Source organism: Pleurodeles waltl, chromosome 12 (assembly GCF_031143425.1).
Source record: "Pleurodeles waltl isolate 20211129_DDA chromosome 12, aPleWal1.hap1.20221129, whole genome shotgun sequence".
In the NCBI taxonomy this organism is placed as follows: Eukaryota; Metazoa; Chordata; class Amphibia; order Caudata; family Salamandridae; genus Pleurodeles; species Pleurodeles waltl.
The window spans coordinates 148,339,373-148,362,820 of NC_090451.1; the positions used below are offsets into that span (position 1 = coordinate 148,339,373).

Consider the following 23,448-nt stretch of genomic DNA (forward strand, 5'->3'; position numbering starts at 1 on the left):
TATATCAGGAGCTTCACAGTATGTGAAATAAAGCTATGCTGTTGCATGCAAGCATCCACCTCATGAAGGACGCACAACAGAAAAAAGATACAAGACCAGACTTACATTTTGCGTCATGGGTGCACCAATGTTTGTAGCATTCCTGTGCACCAGCCTAGGTATTTTGGCGCAAACTCGGATGTACTAAAGTCTGTGAACCTGAGTTTGCACCAAAATGGTGTACGTACCCAAGACAGGCTTAACGAGAAGAAATATCTTTATTTCTCCGTGTTAATTCCTCTCTGCATCAGCAGCACATATACGAAGAGAAATACGCCTGTAAAAACTATCCTGCCCACAACGCAGGCACCCTTGCACCATGGCGCAACTACATTGGTGCTTAGTAGCCAGGAATGTGCCACTTTGTAAATATGTCACAGTTCAGCTCGCTCCCATTCAAGCAATGCAGTGTATTACCCTGCATTGCTGCGCTGCTTTGTGTGGCGTATTTGTAAATCTGTCTCACAGTGTCACTCATAGACAGGCCCAATGTCACTCATAGACAGGCCCAATGTCACTCACAGACCGGGCCAATGTCACAGGCCCAATGTCACAGGCCCAATGTCACTCACAGACAGAGCCAATGTCACTCACAGACAGGACCAATGTCCCTCATAGACAGGACCAATGTCCCTCATAGACAGGACCAATGTCCCTCATAGACAGGCTCAATGTCACTCACAGACAGGCTCAATGTCACTCACAGACAGGGCCAATGTCACTCACAGACAGGGCCAATGTCACTCACAGACAGGGCCAATGTCACTCATAGACAGGCCCAATGTCACTCATAGACAGGCCCAATGTCCCTCACAGACAGGGCCAATGTCCCTCACAGACAGGCACCTCACAGAAGAAAGAAATGCGAACGCCGAGGAAGGATTGACATAATCTAGGAAAAGTGACAGTGTTACGTTCAAGCAAGCACCTCAATGAATGCTTCGAAACATGAAGAGACAGCTATGAGTACACTAAAAGAAGTTTCACATTATGAGAGACAAGTTACAATGTTCCACACTAACAAGTACCTCACTGAATACACAAAAGAAAATTACACTGTTACACATACCCCAAGAGAATATCTCACAGCATGAGAGAAAGATACAATGTTTTAGACAATCACCTCCCAGAAGGCCCAAAACATGATGAGAAAGGCACTATGTTACACACTCTGTAGCGTCAGAGAATGCTTCAACAGCATGAACCGAGGCATACAAAGTTGCTCACAGACCGAAGGCTCATGGAATACCCCAAAACATGAGGGGAAGACCTAGTACAACATACACACGATACTTAAATGAGTCCCACGGCATAGGGGGAAAGAAATGTTGCACACAGGCAATCACTTAACAGAAGACCCAAAAACAAGATGCGGAAGATGTAATGGTCGTCGTACAGCACAACAAAGTGTCACAGCACGAGGGAAATGTTACAGTGTTGCACAGAGACGAGTACATGACAGAAGGCCTCAAAATATGAGCGGAAACAGAAGTGTCTCACACAGAAACCAGAGTCAGGGAATGTCCCACAGTAACATGATGGAAATCGCACACAATACAACACCCCCTTTACTGTTTTGTTTAGGTGTGGAAAGAATGCCAAAGGTAAGTTGTCATCATTGATTTTGAGGCATCATTTATACATTTTCTACTGAATGAACAAATGAAAGGAGGGAAAAAGAGGGAACACAACACCTTAACACACACTCCTGATTTCCTAGAAGACCCTGCCTCATATGGGTAAATGTACAGTGCTGCACACACAGCTATCGCTCAGAGCATCATGTGGAGAAGGTGCGTCATTGCAGGCCAGTAACCTGTGTATTCCCGTGATCAGGGGTGCCTGCGTCAGCTTTGTCTTTCCTGTCAGTGGTGTCTCTTGAGAGAGGCCAGATGTGCCCCAGCTGTATTCGTCTTGCCCCATCCCCTTGTGCCCCACCACAACAGCAGCTGAATGTGCCAGGATGCAACACAGAAAAAACAAACAGACAGTGTACCTTGCCACACATCAATTTGTCTAACCATCTTTCATTGAAAAGCAGTGTAGTGGCTAAAATGTTTAAATGTGACTTTGTGTCCATCTGTGTATATATCTGTATCTAACTACACATCTATAGATATATACAGACACTTATATACAAAATCATAAGTAAACTCTTTAAGCCCGTTTTATGTGTGATCCAATGTGTCACCCCCCCCCCCCCCCCCCAATCTGCGATCCATTGTGTGTCCCCGCTCCAAACAATCACTTCTAGGGACACCACTGTGTCCTGTAGGCCATTTAAGGCGAAAGCAACCACAGAGCTTGACATGGCTCCTTTAAGCATCCCAGCCATGCCAGTCCTACTGCTCCTTCTAAAGCTCCAAGATGGTGGCGTGGGCTCTAGTGCATGGGAATTGGGCAGCCCCGATGATCAGTAAATTAACACACAGTCGCTGGTATGTGACGTGGCATTGGGCATCTCTGGGACCCTGTTTCCATCTTGCACATCCTACTAATACAGGAGGACAGGGCAGCTGATGAACAGGAAGATGATGGATCATTTCAGGTCAGGAGACTACAAGCCATCCATGGCAATGGTCCCGAAATTTCAGCAAGATCCATCAGGGCTCCCAGCTAGACTTGGACAATGCTTGGGTATGGTACATGGGACGGCTAGATTATCTCCGGGGGAAAGAACATGGGCTCCCTAGTGTAGCAGGACCAGCAAATTCTTTTACAGTCAATGTCATCTTTTCTCTGTGACTTGCTTTACTGCTGAAAACAGTGTGTACCTCTTACCCAAGTGCAGGACCAAGGTCATGGGTTCCTCAATTACTATGAGCTGAGCAAACATTTTAGAGGTCAGTTTCCAGGTACTGTACACCAGTTCATAGCATCAGAAACTGAGAGCAGTCCGGGGCAAGCAGCACTTGTCTCCCTGGTGTGGCCTGAATGCCCTCCAAAATGGATATCAGGCTTTTCTACAATCCAATAGATATTTGTATGGCTCATGGTTTGCTTGTAACCGAAGGGCAAAGGGGTGTTAGGTTGTGAGTACTTGTAAAGCACACAATCTGCCGCTGGAATGGCAATGCAGCTCCTTGGGTAGGCTGAAGGTGACCTTTCCTGTGGTCATGGGGCTTCCATCATCAACCAGAGTCTGGTTCAGCAGGCGAGGATGTGCTATCGCTGGTGTGAGTGAGCTTGTTTCTACGCTAAATTAGTGTCACCTTCAGTAAGTTGTAGAGAATGTCCTTGGTGCTTGATGGGTGGGACTAGGGGGCTGCACAAAACCCCTTATGTATCTTCTAGGAGAGAACACATGCATGTGGACATACAGGTGTATGTGTGTTGCAGTGACAGTTGGTGCTGGTGTAGTCGGTTGTGTGCCGTAACAACTAATTTGTGTCCTGTTTGGGCTCTGTTGGGTGTACGTTAGGAGTTCTTTCTTAATGTGTTTGGTTCTAAGATAGTGCAAGGTGTCTTCTGGTGGAGAGTCGTATTGTGAGCCCCAAGTTGTGTATATGGCGCCTGATTAGAGAGGTGTGATGTTGTGGCTAAACTGTTACCCAACTGTGAGGATGGAAACGCATAAAGTGCTCGCGTGAACATGTCTGTTTCCCCTCTATAAGGGCTTAAGTCCCACCCCAGAATGAAACCACACCATTTCGTCTCCCTGAAGTGCCATGTGGTGCCTATGACAGGCAGCCCCGTGGACGCGAGGTGGAGCCTGGAGCAGCTAGCCCTGTGGGTGGCAGGTGAGGCCTAGACCAGACAGCCCTGTGGACGCCAGGTGGAGCCTGAAGCAGGCAGCCTTGTGGGTGCCAGGTGGGGCCTAAACCAGCCAGCGCTGTCGGTGCCACGTGGGGCCTGGAGCAGCCCGGGACCCAGCCACTCCCGACTCTCATTCCTTATTCCAGAGGTGAGGTCTGCGATGACAGATGGGGCAAGAGCATCACGAAATGCTGTCCACATGCTGCAGGGGGCATGGGAAGTTCCCATGGAAACGGAGAGCACATCACCAGCCTGGCCACCTCTGGAATACAAGATGCTATGAGGGCTGCTAGGTAAAAGACGCGCCTGCTCTTTTCACTCACCCCTTTCTTCACTGCGGTTGCTCGTCGGTCTCAAGCACCCCACTTGTGACTCAGTAAATGGGGCCAGTGCTTCATAATGTATGCAACAGTGAGAGAAGGAGACCACCGCAGTGACTGCGACCCCAAATCTCTATTCTTAATGTCATGCTTAGAGTGCACAGAGTGGGTATGTTACACAGTGGAAGCAAACAGACCCCACAGTGCAGGTATGATACACAGTGGAAGCATGCAGACTCCACAGTACAGGTATGATACACAGTAGAAGCATGCAGACCCCACAGTACAGGTATGATGCACTGTAGAAGCATGCAGACTCCACAATACAGGTATGATACACAGTGGAAGCATGCAGACCCCACAGTACCAGTATGATACACAGTAGAAGCATGCAGACTCCACAGTACAGGTATGATACACAGTAGAAGCATGCAGACCCCACAGTACAGGTATGATACACAGTAGAAGCATGCAGACCCCACAGTACAGGTATGATACACAGTAGAAGCATGCAGACTCCACAGTACAGGTATGATACACAGTAGAAGCATGCAGACTCCACAGTACAGGTATGATACACAGTAGAAGCATGCAGACTCCACAGTACAGGTATGATACACAGTAGAAGCATGCAGACCCCACAGTACAGGTATGATGCACTGTAGAAGCATGCAGACTCCACAGTACAGGTATGATACACAGTGGAAGCACAGGTTACTGTTATGAGATATACAGTGAAAACACGCTGAATGCACAATACAGGTACAATACACAATGAAAGCACACGGTGCACTGTAGAGGTATGAGATACACAGTGAAAATGTGCTAAGTGCACAATACAGGTATGATACACAGAGAAAGCACTGAAAGTGCAGGTATGATACACAGTGAAAGCATGCAGAGCGCACACTACATGTATGATACACAGTGAAAGCACACAAAGTGCACACTACAGGCATATGATACACAGTGAAAGCACGTAGAGTGCACACTACAGGCATATGATACACAGTGAAAGCACACAGAGCGCATACTACAGGCATATGATACACAGTGAAAGCACGAAGAGCGCACACTACAGGCATGTAATACACAGTGAAAGCACGCAGAGCGCACACCAGAGGTATGATATACAGTGAAAGCACGCAGGGTGCACACGACAAGCATGATGCACAGTGAAAGCACGCAGAGTGAACACTACAGGTATGATGCACAGTGAAAGCACGCAGAGTGCACACTACAGGTATGATACACAGTGAAAGCACGCGCAGTGGACACTACAGGCATATGATACACAGTGAAAGCATGCACAGTGCACACTATAGGCATATGATACACAGTGAAAGCATTCAGAGCGCACACTACAGGCATGTGATACACAATGAAAGCACACAGAGAGCACACTACCAGGTATGATACACAGTGAAAGCAGGCAGAGCGCCCAATGCAGGTATGATACACAGTGAAGGCATGCAGGGGCACACAGCAGGCATGATGCACAGTGAAAGCACGTAGAGTGAACACTACAGGTATGATGCACAGTAAAAGCACGCAGACCGCACACTACAGGTATGATGCACAGTGAAAGCACGCAGAGTGCATACAATAGGCATGTGATTCACAGTGAAAGCACGCAGAGAGCACACTACCAGGTATGATACACAGTGAAACCAAGCAGTGCATACTCTACAGGTATGATACACAGTGAAAGCACGCAGGGTGCACACGACAGGCATGATGCACAGTGAACGCATGCAGAGTGCACTCTACAGGTATGCTACACAGTGAAAGCATGCAGAGCGCACACTACAGGTATGCTACACAGTGAAAGCATGCAGAGCGCACACTACAGGTATGCTACACAGTGAAAGCATGCAGAGTGCACACTATAGAGGTATGATACACAGTGAAAGCATGCATAGCGCACACTACAGGTATGATATACAGTGACAGCAGGCATGATGCACAGTGAAAACACGCAGGGTGAACACTACAGGTATGCTACACAGTGAAAGCACGCAGGGTGCACACGACGGGCATGATGCACAGTGAAAGCATGCAGAGTGCACACTAGAGGTATGATACACAGAGAAATCATGCAAAGTGCACACCGCAGGTATGCTACACAGTGAAAGCATGTAAAGTGCACACTACAGGTATGCTACACAGTGAAAGCACGCAAAGTGCACACTACAGGCATATGATATACAGTGAAAGCACACAGAGAGCACACTACAGGTATGATACACAGTGAAAGCATGCAAAGTGCACACTACAGGTATGCTACACAGTGAAAGCACGCAGAGCGCACACTACAGGTATGATACACAGTGAAAGCACACACAGAGCACACTACAGGTATGATACACAGTGAAAGCATGCAAAGTGCACACTACAGGTATGATACACAGTGAAAGCACACAAAGTGCATACTAGAGGTATGATACACAGTGAAAGCACACAGAGCGCACACTACAGGCATGTGATACACAGTGAAAGCACACGGAGAGCTCACTACAGGTATGATACACAGTTAAAGCATGCAAAGTGCACACTACAGTTATGATACACAGTGAAAGCACACAAAGTGCACACTAGAGGTATGATACACAGTGAAAGCACGCAGAGCGCACACTACAGGTATGCTACACAGTGTAAGCACACAAAGTGCACACTAGAGGTATGATACACAGTGAAAGCACGCAAAGTGCACACTGCAGGTATGCTACACAGTGAAAGCACGCAGAGCGCACACTACAGGTATGCTACACAGTGTAAGCATGCAAAGTGCACACTGCAGGTATGCTACACAGTGAAAGCACGCAAAGTGCACACTGCAGGCTTGCTACACAGTGAAAGGACGCAAAGTGCACACTGCAGGCTTGCTACACAGTAAAAGCACGTAGAGTGCACACTACAGGCATATGATACACAGTGAAAGCACACAGAGCACACACTACATGTATGATACACAGTGAAAGCATGCAAAGTGCACACTACAGGTATGCTACACAGTGAAAGCACGCAGAGCGCACACTACAGGTATGCTACACAGTGAAAGCACACAAAGTGCACACTACAGGCATATGATACACAGTGAAAGCACGCAAAGTGCACACTACAGGTATGATACACAGTGAAAGCACGCAAAGTGCACACTACAGGTATGCTACACAGTGAAAGCACGCAGAGCGCACACTACAGGTATGCTACACAGTGAAAGCACACAAAGTGCACACTACAGGCATATGATACACAGTGAAAGCACGCAAAGTGTACACTATAGGCATATGACACACAGTGAAAGCACGCAAAGTGCACACTACAGGTATGATACACAGTGAAAGCACGCAAAGTGCACACTACAGGTATGATACACAGTGAAAGCACGCACAGTGCACACTACAGGCATGCTACACAGTGAAAGCATGCAAAGTGCACAATACAACTTTGATACACGGTGAAAGAATTGATTTGAAGTGACTGAACTAAGCAGTCTTCTCCCTCATCAATAAAGACATATTTGGGAGAATGAGGCCAAATAGTGCATTTTACAGGAACCATTTTAAAGAAATGAGTCAAAGCTATGGGTTCCCATGTAACGTTAGCACATACAATATCACAGGTACTGCAAGTTTACACAGGTTCTTACAACAGACCCGGCATTAACAGGGGAGGCAGCTCCGTAGCTCGCACTGGTGCGGCAGGTGCAGTGGCGTCGGGTACAAATGCCTGAAGGGCCCATTGAGTCTTGATCATTGCTGTGCATTACTATCCCAACAGACGACAAAGAGCCTCGTTTCCTCGCTTGCACCAGGGCCCATTGCACCCAGGCTAGCTGCAGAGGAGAGGTGTAGATGGTCATAGGACATAAGACCTCTCCATACAGGCCATGAAATCTCCATCCGTGAGTCACAAAACACCCTCCGCAGCAGCCAGAAGGGACCGTTTGTGTCAAAGGAACAATGCTATAGCATCAGCAATAAGTGTCCCCAGATCAACATGGGTCACCTCGAATCTGACACTGAACCATTTTGGAAACGTGCACATTATATCCTAAAGTATCACTTTGTCTTTTTCATTAAATGCTCATTGTGTCCACACTCATTAACTTACCATTTTCTGAAAATGCGTGTTTTTTGCACAAATATTAGTTTTTCTTTTTAAGTTAGGTGCAAATTTGTGCCTCAAATACACAACTTATTATTTTCTGAATAAACCCAGATTTTTTTCAGAAATCCCAGCAATCAATTTTAATAAGTACTGTTTTGTTCTCAAATATCGGCTTGTCATGTTAATGACTTATTCTCATTTAATACTCACATTGACAAATACATCCTCATATTTCCAAATAAAGTCTCATGTGCCGATGAACAATCCTTGTACTGCCTTTTACGCCAAGGTAGTTCCATCACTTGTCAGGAACAACATTATATGCCACAGTTCATCCTACACATATTCCCAAAAATGGACATGTACTGCCAGCATGTGCCGTGGATCCCAATCATATGCCATGGATTGAAATCATAAATTAAGGAACACCACCATATGCAAGGGATTGGCATCATATGCCGAAGATCAAAACTGTATATCAAGGATGAACATCACATGATGGGTATTGATCTCCATTGTAAGGAACAGCCAGCATTTGTGAAGGGTCTCAGTCGTATGATAGAGTATGCATGGGATTCTCTCTTATAACATTTTGGCTTATGCCAAGAGCTATTGGAGTTGTAAAAGGCCTTCTAGCTGAGTTGCATGTCAGAGTTGCAGGTGGAAACCTATATCAAGGGATAAGGCCTTTAACAACCAATATAGCTTGAACCAGAAGGGCTATAAAGCTATTAGAACATCTCATCCACAGAGGGTAGAATTCTCTAAAATAAACAGTGAGAAATGGAAAGACAAACTTAGGAAAGTTGGCAAAAAAGTTGTATACAAGCCAAAAACAACAGGAAAGGAATTGTCTTCATAAGCCGAAACTATCCATCTGCTTGGTATTGTCTCCAGATGACTGGGATTGCAAATATCTATCAAATGTTGCCATTCCCTGTCAGCGATTGCATTTGCAAACCAGGGGTTACCTTCATAGACTCTGGAATAATTGTGTGTTTTTCAAGTTGTCTTCATACGCCTGAGATTGCTATCACGCACCCCACATTGTTTTAATATGCGATGTTTAAATCATATGCAATATATTGCTATGATATGGCAGAAATCAGCAGCATTTTAGGTGTATTGATCACGTATCCAGCACTCTTGCATGAAGGCACTCAGGCAGACGTGCATGCACATAATCTCACACACACAAACCTTGCAGGTAGACAGACACATAAATATGCACATATGTGCCTGCACAAACACACAGATGTGCACCAGTGAATGCCGATCACTTCTGTACCCGACTCTCACAACTGACCCTAATTCTTCTACTTACCAGCCGCCCCTCCATTCTCTGACTCATGATTCTGCGTTTCAGTGGCAACAGTTAGTGGGTTTAGGACCAGGGACCTGTCCTGGGCCTTAGGGTGGCAGCAGGGCGAAAGCACAGGCGGAAGGAGTACCACCTGGGCCAAAAAGAAAGGTGTTCTCCACATACTGTGAACAGTTAGAGGGTGGTGGGTTTTTAGGGTACAAAGCAGGGTTAGGATTTGAATGTATATGGTATGTTGTTACATGCATAGAGCACATTTAGCGGAAGGGTGGCCCAGTCTTACATGGTCAAGGGCAGGACGCAGGCAGCAAGTGGATGGAGAAGTAGCTGGTCTTTGGGGCAGAAGTGGAAAGCGCTGCGCTGTGATGTGCTCTTTAAAGAGCTGTGTCCCCGACTCTCTTTTACAATGGAGCGGAGTTACGGGGTGTGGGCTCTGGTCGGATACAGGGATGTTGTTAAAGATCCTCGGTTTGGAGGGGGAAAACCATGTTGCCTTGGTTTTTTTTTCTTTCTTCAATCTTCCTTGTCTCTAGTTTAATGGGTCCTTACTGTGGGGATTTCTGGGATCCACTGGAGATGGTGTTTGTCAGCCAGAGAGGTGGGGAGCCTGTTGAGCCGTGTTTGTAGATGCACTGGTGGTGCTGATGAGGGCGTGGGCTGCAGAAAGCAGCAGGTAGAGCCCCATCAGGGTGGGATGATGTGATCTTATATTTTCAGGCCCCGGTGAGACGTGCTACAGCGTAGAGGATGCTCTCAGGGGTGCCAGTGTGGAGCCAGGGCGTTGCCACCGTCCTGCTGAGGGATTGCAAGGGCTTGAGCAGCAGTTCTGAGGTCCCCTCGTGGGTGGAACGGCCCAGCTTACCTTAGTAGCAAAAGCTGGTCCGATACTGACTTTGGTTTCTTGGCAAGGGGTCACTGAGTGCCAGCCTCAGGTTGCCGCATCACCTCTCCTTGCGCGCTGGACGGTGTGGGGCGCTGCGAGAGCGGGGCCTGGGCGCCTCTTCGGTCCAGCACGTGGCCCTGTGCGGAAAGGAGGGTCAGAGTGAGGGTATCCAGAGTACTGGCAGATCATCCGTTTTCACTTGCCACTGCCCTCCCCTCCCACTTGACTGACACACCTTTCCCTAAAGTAAAAATGTCTCTCGTACTGTAGGACGGGTATTTATGTATGTAAATATGTAAATTGACTTTCTGAAATCAACTGGTGAATGGAGATTGTTGGGGGAGGGGGTGTGGGGGGGGGGGACGTCATAAATTAAATTAACATCCACCCATGGAAACAGGTGGCTGGGACAGTGAAAATAGAATGTGCAGCTAAAACGGGTAGAGTGTATAGTGAATACATGCAGGCTGTGCAGTCAAAATAAGGAGAATATAGAGTCCGAATAGTCGGACTGAGCATGGCCAGCAGGCAGGGTGTGCAGTGAAAGAATATAAGGTGTGCAGTGAAGCAGTGAAAACATTGCAAAGTGGGACGGTGCACGGTGGGCACAAGGACGGGGGCGGGCAGAGGGGCAGCGGCATGTGCGCAGGTGTCAGTGACGTAATTTGTGCTTTGCAGTGCCAACAAATGCAATACGGCCAGTATGAGCCTTAAAAGTGCGCATTGTGCATAGAGAAGTCTTCGTGCAGTAGGAAATACTAAAGGTGTGCATTACAATAGATAAGAAATAAAGTGCGAGCCGTGGTGCGCAGTGAAGGGAGGCAGGGTACAGGGTGCAGGCAGCGTGCACACCGTGAACGTGCGGCTTTCAGTGCTAGGACAGGGCGACCGGTTCCTGTGCAGGCCACGGAATGTGCTGCTGGTGCAGGGACGCAGTGCGGGCGCGTGCCTGGGGCAGGTCCACAAAGTGGAAACATTCCAGCTGTACTGTGCAGGGTGCTGGGGTGCAGTGGAGGCGGGACCGTCGGTGCACAGACTCGTGCACAGTGTAGGCAGAGTGAGCGCCGAAAGCGGGGGGCACGCTCGTGACCCCTGGTTACCTCACTGTTCGGTGGAAGTTTGGTCACATGACTTACCAGGAAACTTTACTTCAAACACTGCTTATAAATAAGCCGGGCTGGGCTCGAGTGTCAGGGAGTTTATTCTCAGGGCGTCGAGCATTTCCGGTGAGAGAGATCGTCTGTCAAGTGATGGGAAAAGCAGCCAACAGGACTGATCTAAGGGACTGCTGCTCTCTCTCCGCCTCCCCAGGCCGGGCTGAGCGGGCCACACCAGAGACTGCAGTGGATCCCTGGACCTCCTCGGTCTGAGAAGCACCCTGGATGTCCTCCTAGCCCAGTGCCTAGGTGAGTGTGACCTCGGGAAACCCCGATTATTGGACTATGCGTGTAATGGGTCATTTCTGTTTTATTTTCGTCCACCGTGATTGTGTAATTTTATTGGCCTAGTGTAAGAAGGAAATACATGTCTTGCAGGAAGTGTGAAAGCGGATATGGGCCAGGGCCACGTGCGCCGCGCCACCAGTGTCCACGCGTGACTTTAGAAACTGAATGGGAAACACTTTGATTTGGTATCTGACGCGCCCTTGAGGGGGTACCTCGTGTACAGTTTCCCCACAAATGACTGTCCACCGGTAACATGTACTAAACCGGTAATCCTCTTGAGAATTGAATATAGTATGGGTGGAAAAAACGCCATTTTGCCTACGCCTGATCCAGACCATGTGGTCTGGAGTGTGTGGTGATCGTCTGCTTAATATTGATGCCTCACCGTCCCTTGTAGGAGCGAACACTAACCTCTGCCCAAAAGGGAACAGACCCATGGGTGTGTACCCTGGAATGTGGTACTCTGTGCCTGGGCACCCCTACACTTTAATCAGTAGTAGATCAAGCAACACTTTATGTTATTTGTGGCTTTACACTGTGTTGATATGACCTGATGGTGGCAGAAAGATTTATAGAAGAAGAGATGGGCCTAGTGGCTTGAGATGCTTCCTCTGGCGCCTAGAGACCGAGGTTCGAATCCTGGCCTCGGTGCCACTAGACCCAACATTGTGTGATTCTGGGCAAATCCGCTCCCTCAATGTGTGTAAAATATATTTGTGTAATCCCCACTTGATGTACCCAATCTATAATTGTCTCCCCTTCTATCATCACATGTGCACTGTTCTGGTGCTTCACAACTAGGTTTGCACATAGAAATGCAGGGTTGAAACAGTTAATATGAAAACACGAGCAGTTACCCTGCCACACTGATAGAATGAGTTAAATATTTACAGGCAGATATGATATTCCAGAGAGCAAAGTGAGGCACGTTTTAGGAGGGCAGTTTGGGGGGAGGGGGGAATTTACACTGTACTACATACACCAACCTGCCAAAAGAGTACAACATAACTTATATGGTATAAACCAGTGGTTCCCAACCTGTGGTCCGGGGACCCCTGGGGGTCCGCGAAGCCTTCTCAGGGGGTCCGCGAGAGCCTAGAAAATAAAAAATATTGACAAATTAGGTCCCCCAGCTTCCAGTAATGACTCAGGCGGAGGTCCCCGGATTCCAATGATGACTCAGTGGGGGTCCCTGGGTTCCATTAATGTTAAGGTGGGGGTCCACAGAAATCAAAAGGTTGGGAACCACTGGTATAAACAAAATAGATGCAAGATTTCCTGGTAACAGGAAGGAAAAACTCATCTAGGCTGCGGTCCTTGTTGAGATGGGCCACGGTCAGATTGATGACATTTGGTTGTCCTTGTCATTGTTATTCATGTAGGTTATGTACCAAGTCATTCGTTTTCCGGGAGTGCAAGACCCTTAATTTGACTTTCAAATATATTGTAGGAGGACTTTGTTCTGAGCGATGACAGGATCAATGCATCTGCAAGGGCTGGCCCCTGGGACTGTGGCACATATTCCTTAGTTAGTAAAAGAGGTTTCCCACAGGTTCGACCTGAAATTCTTTCTCCAACTCACCTTTTAAATGAGTGAGGAAAAGCAGGAGTACTAAGATAAATATGATGGGAATGTGCAAATCCACCTCAGTTGATGCACAGTGAGCTAAGGAGTCTGGAAAGCCTGTTTTAGGTCTTCCTCAATCCTCCATAGTTTTCCTAGTGAAGGCGGGGGCTGGTTTTCCCGCTCACCATAATAGTCATGACTATTTGTGCCCTGCCTGCCTCTGAGGTGTGCTCTCACCCTCACTTTGTGTTTGTGATTTAACCCCCTTTGGGAAATAAACTAAATTTAATCATTTTCGAATAGCAATTGAAAAGTTCCTTTTAGAGAAATCTGTGGTAGGACAAATGTGATTATACTCTGAGCAAGGTCAGGAAATAATATTTTGCTGCAGTATATCAGCTTTCCTTTGGCCAAAATTAGAATCATAGGTTAGGTGGAGTTTTAGGCAGTTTTGTCTGGCGCACTCCTCCCACATATTTTGAATGATTTTCAGCAAACTCATCTCTTGGATCAATTGGTTTATTTATATATTTTGCCATTTTATATATCACGTACACAATCCAAGGAGCACTTTATAGATACTAATGTTTACATTAGATATTAGGCATTGGCGTACGTATATTAAAAAAAAAATAGATACAGAAAAATAAAATTGTAAAATAGCATAAAAACATTAGATATTAGACATTAGGAACTGCCATATGCACATTAAACAGAGATATGGAAAAATATAAACAATTGCATAAAAATAATAAATAGCCTATGTACAAGCCTAAAGTAAGATAACATAAGTAAAATATGAAAACAGATTGACATTATTCGAGGAAGGAAAAGAATGCCAGGCAAGTTAACATCTAAGGTGTTGACAGCAGGTATACATACAGTACATAATAGAGTAAGAGATGGTGCAATAATAGACATAACCAGGAGAACAATGTGAAGAATAATCTTGAGTAAAGGATTGTAGGTCAGTAAGGTTTAGTCACACTGTTGTTGTTGGAGGCCGCACGTTCTGGTTGGCTGGGGCAAGACCCTAGCCAGGCAGAACCCGCCACTCCCGTCAGGGGTGGGTGATTACACTTATTGTATAACCTGTGCTCCCCCTTGGGTAGCTTGGCACACAGCAACCAGGCTTATCACAGAGGCTTTGAGTAAAGTAATGCCACAGCATTTCCCCGCCACAACCGCGCTGCATGGCACAAACAAGACTTCACACTCAGTGTATGTATAAAAAGATTTTATTCAACACGCACATTGTCCACACAATAGGATTATCATGTAACTCTGGGCCCATGCCCCCAATTGGCAATGGAAGTCATGATATGAAGCCCAGCTGTGTTAAGCACTACTACTGTAGGTACACATGAGGAACATAGTATATTCCCTCCCCACACCACATAAAGTGCCAAACATTGTCAGCACGAGACCCACCCTAGAACTCCCCTGTAGCCGGACGTACATCGACGCCGGACCAAGCACGGCCCCAGGGGCCGTAAGGGCATACCCCCGGGGCACTCGAGGGAGCCCCGGAGGCGTGACGTCAGACGCAGAAGGCGTCTTGTGCAGTCGAGAAACCAACAACCAGAGCGACCCTGAAGAGCGCGGGGAGACCAGCGAAACGCGGAGCAGAAAAGACGGAAACGAGGAGACGAGGCCGGACGAAACCAAGTCCGACGTGAGGACCACAACGCGGGAGAAGGAGAGAAACCAGAGGGTGCCTCCCGCCCCCACCGAAGTGAAGTCGGGAGACCGCAGAGCAGCCGGCCAGGTCCCCGGAGGGGCGTGGCCCCTACAGGTACGTTTGTACAGAGACTGGAGATTCCTACCAGAGTGGTTAAGGGGAATGAGGGAACTAGGAAGGGATACGGGGAGAATAGCGGGAAGGTCCTGTCGGGAAGGGGAAACCCTATAATACAAACAAACCCTATTAACCATACTCTTCCCTAACCTCACGGGGAAACCCAGTAAAGGGAGAAAAGAGAGAGAGAGAAAGAGAAAACACAACCGGAGAGAGAACTTTTTATCAATGGGAGAGCAACAGTGGCCCTCATCGACTCCGGTTGTAGTCAGTCCGTAATTAGGGCAGATTTACTAGGTAGCCATACCTTTACTCCGGGACTTACTGTATCCATTTGTTGTATACATGGGGAAACAAGAGAATATCCCCTAATCTGGGCTACCCTTTCCTGGGAAGGAAAAGAGACCCCCATAAGGATGGGGGTGGTTGAACGACTGGTTGAAGAAGCCATCATAGGAACAGATTTCAAAGACTTTTCGGTACTTCTGGATAGTACAAGAAACACAGAGGATATAAGTGCCTGGTGGAGGAGCGCTCCCTTCTCTAACCTACAAATACAACCTCCGGTTGTTCGATACAAACCTACTCGAAAGGAAAAAAGAGAAACAAGGAAATCCTACGTGCAAGGAAGCCCGAGCCCCGATAGGGTAATTACACAGGTCCTTGCCCTTACTGGCCTTCCCCCATTCCGCAGTTGTCAAAGAGAAGATCAGAGTTTGATCAATGCTTGGAAAAGTGCCCGACCCCGAACCCTCAACAACAAGGGTCCGTCTTTTACGATAGTTAAAAATCTATTGTATCGAATCACTGGCAATAATAGAGAAGAAAAGAAACAGCTACTAGTTCCCGAACTGTATAGGCAGCAGGTCCTACACCTAGCCCACAGCCAGCCGGGGGGGGGGGGGGGTCACTATGGGCGGGAGAAAACGTAAGAGTACCTGTTGAGGAAGTTCTACTGGCCCGGGGTCTTTTCACAGATTAGGAAATTCTGTCAGCAGTGCCCTAAATGTCAAATGATCGATCCTGGTCCAAAGAGAAAAGCCCCCTTGCAGCCCCTTCCCATTATTGGCATACCTTTTTCAAGAATAGGAATGGACATTGTAGGTCCTCTCCTACCTTCATCTAAAGGCGACCGTTATATACTAGTATTGGTAGATTACGCCACCAGATACCCCGAGGCCATCCCCATCACCAGTATTAACACCAAGAGTGTTGCCCATGCCATGATAGGGTTCTTTTCCCGAATAGGTTTCCCCCGAGAGATTTTAACAGACCAAGGTACTCAGTTCATGTCCAATTTGATGGCGCAGATATGTCAACTTCTGGGGATCAAACAGTTGAGGACTGCGGTTTATCATCCACAGACGGATGGTTTGGTGGAGAGATATAACCGCACTCTGAAAACTCTCTTAAAGAAATCGATTTCAGAGTCAGGTAAGGACTGGGATAGGAAACTCCCGTTAATGTTATATGCCATCAGGACACATGAACAAGCTTCTACGGGCCATAGTCCATTTGAATTGTTGTTCGGCCGACAGCCTAGGACATTATTAGACATGGCAGCGGAATTATGGGAGGAGGAGGAAGATGGGGAAAAGTCCCTCTTGGAATATACCCGTGACTTAAAATCCCGTATACAAACAGTATGGGAAAACAGAAGGGAACATATGGAGAGGGCCCAAGATAAGCAAAAACGATATTACGATAGGAATACTCAAATGCGGACCTTTACAGAAGGAGACAAGGTGTTAGTGCTTCTCCCCAGTTCCGACAATAAACTGTTGGCAAAATGGCAGGGACCATATAAAGTGATAGGAGTGATAACACCTGTTACCTATAAGGTACAACTCACGGCTAATCACAAAAGGTCGCATATCTTTCATGTCAATCTGCTAAAAAAATGGGAAGAACCTCTGGGGGGGTCAGACCATTGGATGTCTAGTTAATACGGTTAAGGAACTGGAGATAGGATGGTGTCCCACTGACAGCCCTATCGAAAACGATGTGCCTCAGATAAATACAGAAATTTCGGTTCAACAGAACAGACAGTTAACCCGATACCTCAACGGTCATACCCATGTGTTTTCCCCAATACCGGGTAGAGCCAAGTTGGTACAACATCAAATCATAACTCAACCTGGTAAGATAGTCCGGTTACGGCCCTATCGTATCCCTGAAGCTAGGAAGGTTCTGGTGGAAAATGAAATAGAGAAGATGTTAGACCTGGGTATCATAGAGCCTTCCCAAAGCCCCTGGTGTTCTCCGGTGGTATTAGTGCCAAAGCCGGATGGGTCTATAGGCGTTTGTATCGATTTCAGACAAGTCAATACCGTATCCCAGTTTGACACGTATCCCCTTCCAAGGGTAGACGAACTCCTAGAGAAATTGGGAAAAGCTAAATACATGTCTACCCTAGATTTGACAAAGGGGTACTGGCAGATTCCTTTGGCACAAGAGGATAAAGAAAAAAAGGCCTTCTCTACTCCCTCAGGCCTGTACCATTTTAATGTTCTCCCTTTCGGGTTACATGGGGCACACGCCACCTTCCAGCGTCTCATAGATACCATCCTACGACCTCATACCAGATATGCAGCCGCCTATCTGGATGACATCGTTATCTATAGCGAAACTTGGGATGACCATCTGTCTCATTTAACCAAGATACTTACAGCCCTACAAACGGCGGGGTTGACAGCCAATCCCTCCAAAAGCCGATTAGCGTTTAATGAGATCTCCTACCTGGGATATTATATAGGGAGAGGTATCATTAAACCCCAAATGAATAAGGTAGAGGCCATTCTACGCATAAAAACACCCACTACAAAAAAAGAGATCAGTTCATTTTTAGGCCTAGTAGGGTACTATCGGAGATTTATACCGCACTACTCCACCTTGGCCGCTCCCCTGACAGATCTCCTGAAGAAAGGTCAGCCCAAAAATATTGCAAGTCTAAACCCAGCACAGTCCCATAGTTACCACACCTTACAGAGGTGTCTTACTACCCAACCGGTTTTAAAGTGTCCTGAGTTTGATCTCCCGTTCCACCTACAAACGGATGCCTCAGACGTGGGTCTGGGGGCCGTGCTCTTTCAGAAGGATAGGAAGGACATAAGCCACCCAGTAGTTTTTATTAGTCGCAAACTTTTTCCCCGGGAACAGAAATATCCAATAATTGAACGGGAGTGTCTCGCCATCAAGTGGGCGATCGAAAGCTTACAATATTACCTCCTAGGAAGGTCTTTCCTATTGTATACGGACCACGCTCCTCTTACCTTGCTCTCGAGATATAAAGATACTAACGTCAGAATTCTGAGATGGTTCATAGAGCTTCAACCTTTCTCCTTCCAGGTCTGCCATCTCCCTGGTGGTCTTATGGGTCAGGCTGACTCTCTGTCCCGGTTCCCGGGCCCTTTGGGTCTTGAACAGCCCCATTCGAGGGAGGGGATGTGTAGCCGGACGTACATCGACGCCGGACCAAGCACGGCCCCAGGGGCCGTAAGGGCATACCCCCGGGGCACTCGAGGGAGCCCCGGAGGCGTGACGTCAGACGCAGAAGGCATCTTGTGCAGTCGAGAAACCAACGACCAGAGCGACCCTGAAGAGCGCGAGGAGACAAGCGAAACGCGGAGCAGAAAAGACGGAAACGAGGAGACGAGGCCGGACGAAACCAAGTCCGACGCGAGGACCACAACGCGGGAGAAGGAGAGAAACCAGAGGGCGCCTCCCGCCCCCACCGAAGTGAAGTCGGGAGACCGCAGAGCAGCCGGCCACGTCCCCGGAGGGGCGTGGCCCCTACAGGTACGTTTGTACCGAGACTGGAGATTCCTACCAGAGTGGTTAAGGGGAATGAGGGAACTAGGAAGGGATACGGGGAGAATAGCGGGAAGGTCCTGTCGGGAAGGGGAAACCCTATAATACAAACAAACCCTATTAACCATACTTTTCCCTAACCTCACGGGGAAACCCAGTAAAGGGAGAAAAGAGAGAGAGAGAAAGAGAAAACACAACTGGAGAGAGAGACTAGACAGCTCACGGGAAGGCGACGCTCACCATTAGAGTGAAAATTATCCCAACACATCCCTCACGTATACCTATCCTCACGTCCCCTATTAACCTTATATAGTTCTTACTTTACAAATCCACTTACCTGTTTTTCCGTTCTCCTTTTTATTTCTGGGAATCTGGGCGACATCCATACTGGAAAGACCGGACCTTTTCCAAATCAGGATCCTTCCCCAGTGGGGCCGTGACAAGAACCCTGAAAGAGAGAACAAGGACTTGAACGACCCTAACAGGAAGATACCCTGTGAAAATAGAGAAAGATAACATTCAACCTTAATTGAATTTAAATAAAGCACTTATCCCCCCCAAACCGGCGCCTATCAAATTATTCCAATATCTCTCCCACCGGAGATAAAGAACCTACTACATCCCCATAATTCGTGTAACACATAAATTCAGGGTACACCCCAGTTCCCAACGTTAGTAGCAAAATTTACATACAGGGTTTACAATACGTTTGTGTAGCATTGCAGCTCACGCTGCACTAATAAGTCATCATGCCCACTGCTAGAACTTCCTGACCAGAATAAACATGACCAGCACCACCATTGTACTGCCTTTGCAATCACCTGCACTCACTCTCGCACATCCACTCTGCACTGCCGTGCGTCGCAACGGGTATTAGCTGGCGCGTGCACACACCTATACGCACTCACTCCTGGCATCCAAATAGGGTGCCCTGATATCCTTATGGTGGATGCAACTGTGTTTGCAAGCACCCTGGGTCCCAAACCGCACCTCATCCACCAACCAGCTTCGGCTATACCGCCCCTCCACGAGCCAAAGATTGCATCAACCTTTTCCTGGTTACTGGGTTGCTCGTGCCTATGTCACAAGTCTCAGGGTTCCGGGGTCAATGTAGGAGAAAGGAAAGACAACAGTCAGTAAACAATTAAGTAGAATATGTTCAGGCTCCCCACAGGAGGTTCACTCAGAGGTCTGCAAAACACAGGTGGAGGGTCTCTGGGGGCCACCATTAAACAATGAGTCACCCAGCTAGACAGTTCAAAGTTACCAAATAGTTACCAATTTCAGCACCTCCGGAATGGAGAGGCGCCATCGGGGCTTGTTGATGTGAGTCGTACATGACAAGTTACTAGGCCATCACCTCCTGTACCATGAGATGTCATGTCAGGGGCACGAAGACTTGAGTGATCCTGAATGGTTATGATTCCATGTGAAAATGCTGTGCTGTGCGTGCGCAACAAGGAGGCACAACGGCAGGAGTCCACTGATTTGAGGCACCTTGACTGTATGATCATTCACCAGCCAATTCCCAAGATGGTACCTCCGCGGACAGAGGCACCCGTCTGGTGCATGATGACTTGAATCGCACCAGACCCTCCCTGACTCTTCCACAAAGGATGTAAATCCTGCAGCCCTCTGGGAGGCACAACGTCTAGCACACAATGACTTGAGGCACACTAGACTATCCGGTCACACTCAAAACTTGGTTTCCGTACCTCCCTGGAATGAGGCACACAGTCTAGTACACAATGACTTGTAGTTGCACCAGACTCCTCGGTCACACACTTCGATGCAAGTTTTGTTGTGCCATACGAGGCTCACAACCGATCAACTGGGCACCACACACACAATGAGCATGCCCTGAGGCTCATATGAGAGAAATGCAACACACTCAACAATAGCGGACCCCGCGTGGTCCTGCACCGGGTGACCCTGTTCACACCAACAAGACATTTTGGTGTCTAGAGGTCCCCACGATGAAGGGCCACTCACCTGAAGTACGGGCAGTCCTTAACAAGCTCCACACCAGGCAATTCCGGTCTCCAGACAAAACTTAGGCCACGCTAAGGTCGCTGCTGCCAAATGAAGTCCAGCATACAGTGTTGACACAGCAGAGGGCACCACTCTCCAGATATTACCGGTCATCGATGTAAGTCCCTCTCAGGAGGTCTTTGATGTCCCTGAGACCTTCTCAGAGAACAGGGGGCAAGCCAACCTGCCCTTGGAGAGTGACCCTTCGGGATGCTACACAGCAACAGGCAGTCAGCTAGCCAGTTTCAGAAAGTTGACCTGGGGATGCATTCTGCCTGTCGCTTGCCATTGGCTTTGTGGTTTGTCACTAATGTTTTCTTGCTTCCAGTTTGCTGGCTTTATTTGTTTTAGGCTGACCAGATTCACTTCGTCCTGCCCAAAGAGAAAGCTATGTTCACTGAATATTTCCACAAACTCCTTTTCTGTCAACAGGTCTTCAAATCTTATTCTTATCTGTCACATTTGCTGGGCATTCAAAGACCGAGGTCAAATGTCAAGTTGTGTTTTCCTAGGATCCTTGTTATTTTGCTTTCTGCTGACTTCAAAGTTATTTAAAAAAAATATTATTTAAGACATAGCCATCTCAAAAGTTATCTTGTTCTTCATCTGCACAAAACATTTGCACGTTTATTGCAAAATTCTTCTTCTTTGAGTCCATTTATTTTGTGAAACTGCCTTCTTAGTAACAAAGATTAAAACTGCAATTCAGTCTTAGCGTCAGCCTAATTTACCATGATCTTGGGCAATTTACACTGTTTATGGCCCATTCACTGTCAAGCACAGGATAAGATCTTTTTACACAAAAGAGCCAGCCACATTGTTACACAATTTAACAATGCTTGTTTTTCACTTTGATGTGTAAAGCATATCCTTCATTTATGACATATGTAGCAACTCGTTTGGGAGAGTTAGATAAGTTTAAAGGCACTTTTTATGAAAGCTTTTGTGTTTGTTTACCTATAAAATAATTATATCCTCCCAAAAATTATGGAGCACTATCGGGGTATCATCCAATATCTTTATTCAAAGCAGATGTATTTCGGGAGAATGCCTTTATCAATGCATGTAGATTAAATGAAATTGACACACAATGTTACGTTTGTTTAAAAGTCAGTTACATCTCTCCCATTGGAGGATTGAATTGTAGCCAAAGAGAGAGGACTGCAGCCATCCTACGCTCATTGTCCCATTTCTGTGCCGTTATGTCTGTGTGACATTATGCTGTTCAGTCCCAAATAGCAGTACCAAAGTGCTTATAGGTACCAACTGTAATTTCACATGCATATTGGCCACATTATTGCAGCCCTGCCATTTCTTTTCACCCTGCTTGGGCTGCCACTTTCACCTGTTAGGGGTTGTTTCGCCGTGTTTTTTGTGCCCCTCGCCACAGCTGCTCAAGGTGAGACTTTGAAAATATCCGCAGGTGTCAGCCAAATGACTGAACATCCTAAAATTAAATAATTCATGATCGTGGTCGGCAGGCAAATCCAAATGTGGCAGTTAAGGCAGTATAGCAATGTTGTCTCTAGAACAGTAGTTCCCACCCTTTTGACTTCTGTGGACCCCACATTATCATTACTGGAACCTGGGGACATCCATTGAATCATTATTAGAATCTGGGGACCCCCTCCACTGACTGCTGGGACCTAAATCTGTTAATATTATTTAACAGATAACGCCCTGGTCTGACCGGGCGTTAAACAATGGCGCTAAGCGGACTTAGCGCCATTATTACGGTTCGCCTCCTACTTGCGCGTTGTTTCAGCATCGGGAGTTAAATATGGCGCCTGGGGGGCTAGTGTCGTTTTTAGGAAGGGAACGCCTACCTTGAATCTCATTGACGTAAGGTGGGTTGTCGCTTCCTAGAAATGGCGCTAACTCCAATATTTTGATGCTAGACGGGTCAAGCGTTCAAATATAAATATGGAGTTAAGTTAGCACCACTTTGGTGTCAAAATTAATGACGCTAAGGTGACACTAACCTTCCATAAATATGGGCCTAAATTTCACAATTCCTTGCATCAAGGTCAAGCCAAGTCTCTCCAACCCTGCAGTGTAGTTAAGAACTTGGCTATCATTAGTGCTATAGGTGCAGTGGCACCAGTGCTCAGAGGTCTGAAGGGTCCACGCAGCTTAATTGTGAGTGTTTTTCACTAAACTATTATAAGGGGGTAATTTCTTTACTTTCATTAGGGCCATTGGCACAGAATGACGTCTAGGTTTTCAACTCAGGCTGACCAGTAAGGGTGCTAATGCAGACATGACCCAGCACAAGAGTCATCATGACTGCACCTGTTTAGGCTGTGGGCCAAAAAGGTGGCCAAAATTACTGGCAAAACACCAGTGCAATAAAAAGCCAAAAGGC

At 47.1% G+C, this 23,448-nt stretch overlaps 1 protein-coding gene across 2 annotated transcripts in view; it reads left to right on the forward strand.

The window, feature by feature from the left end:
- Positions 1 to 23,448, forward strand: part of LOC138267408 (acetylcholinesterase-like) — a 144,459-nt gene that overhangs the window by 22,361 nt on the left and 98,650 nt on the right. The window contains exon 1 of one of the 2 annotated variants that reach the window (XM_069216325.1): positions 11,578 to 11,838. The exons of the other annotated variant lie outside the window; for it this stretch is intronic. The gene's annotated coding sequence lies outside the window, so the exon portion shown is untranslated. Of the gene's footprint in view, positions 1 to 11,577; positions 11,839 to 23,448 lie in introns of those variants that run through there. 2 annotated transcript variants of the gene reach the window in all.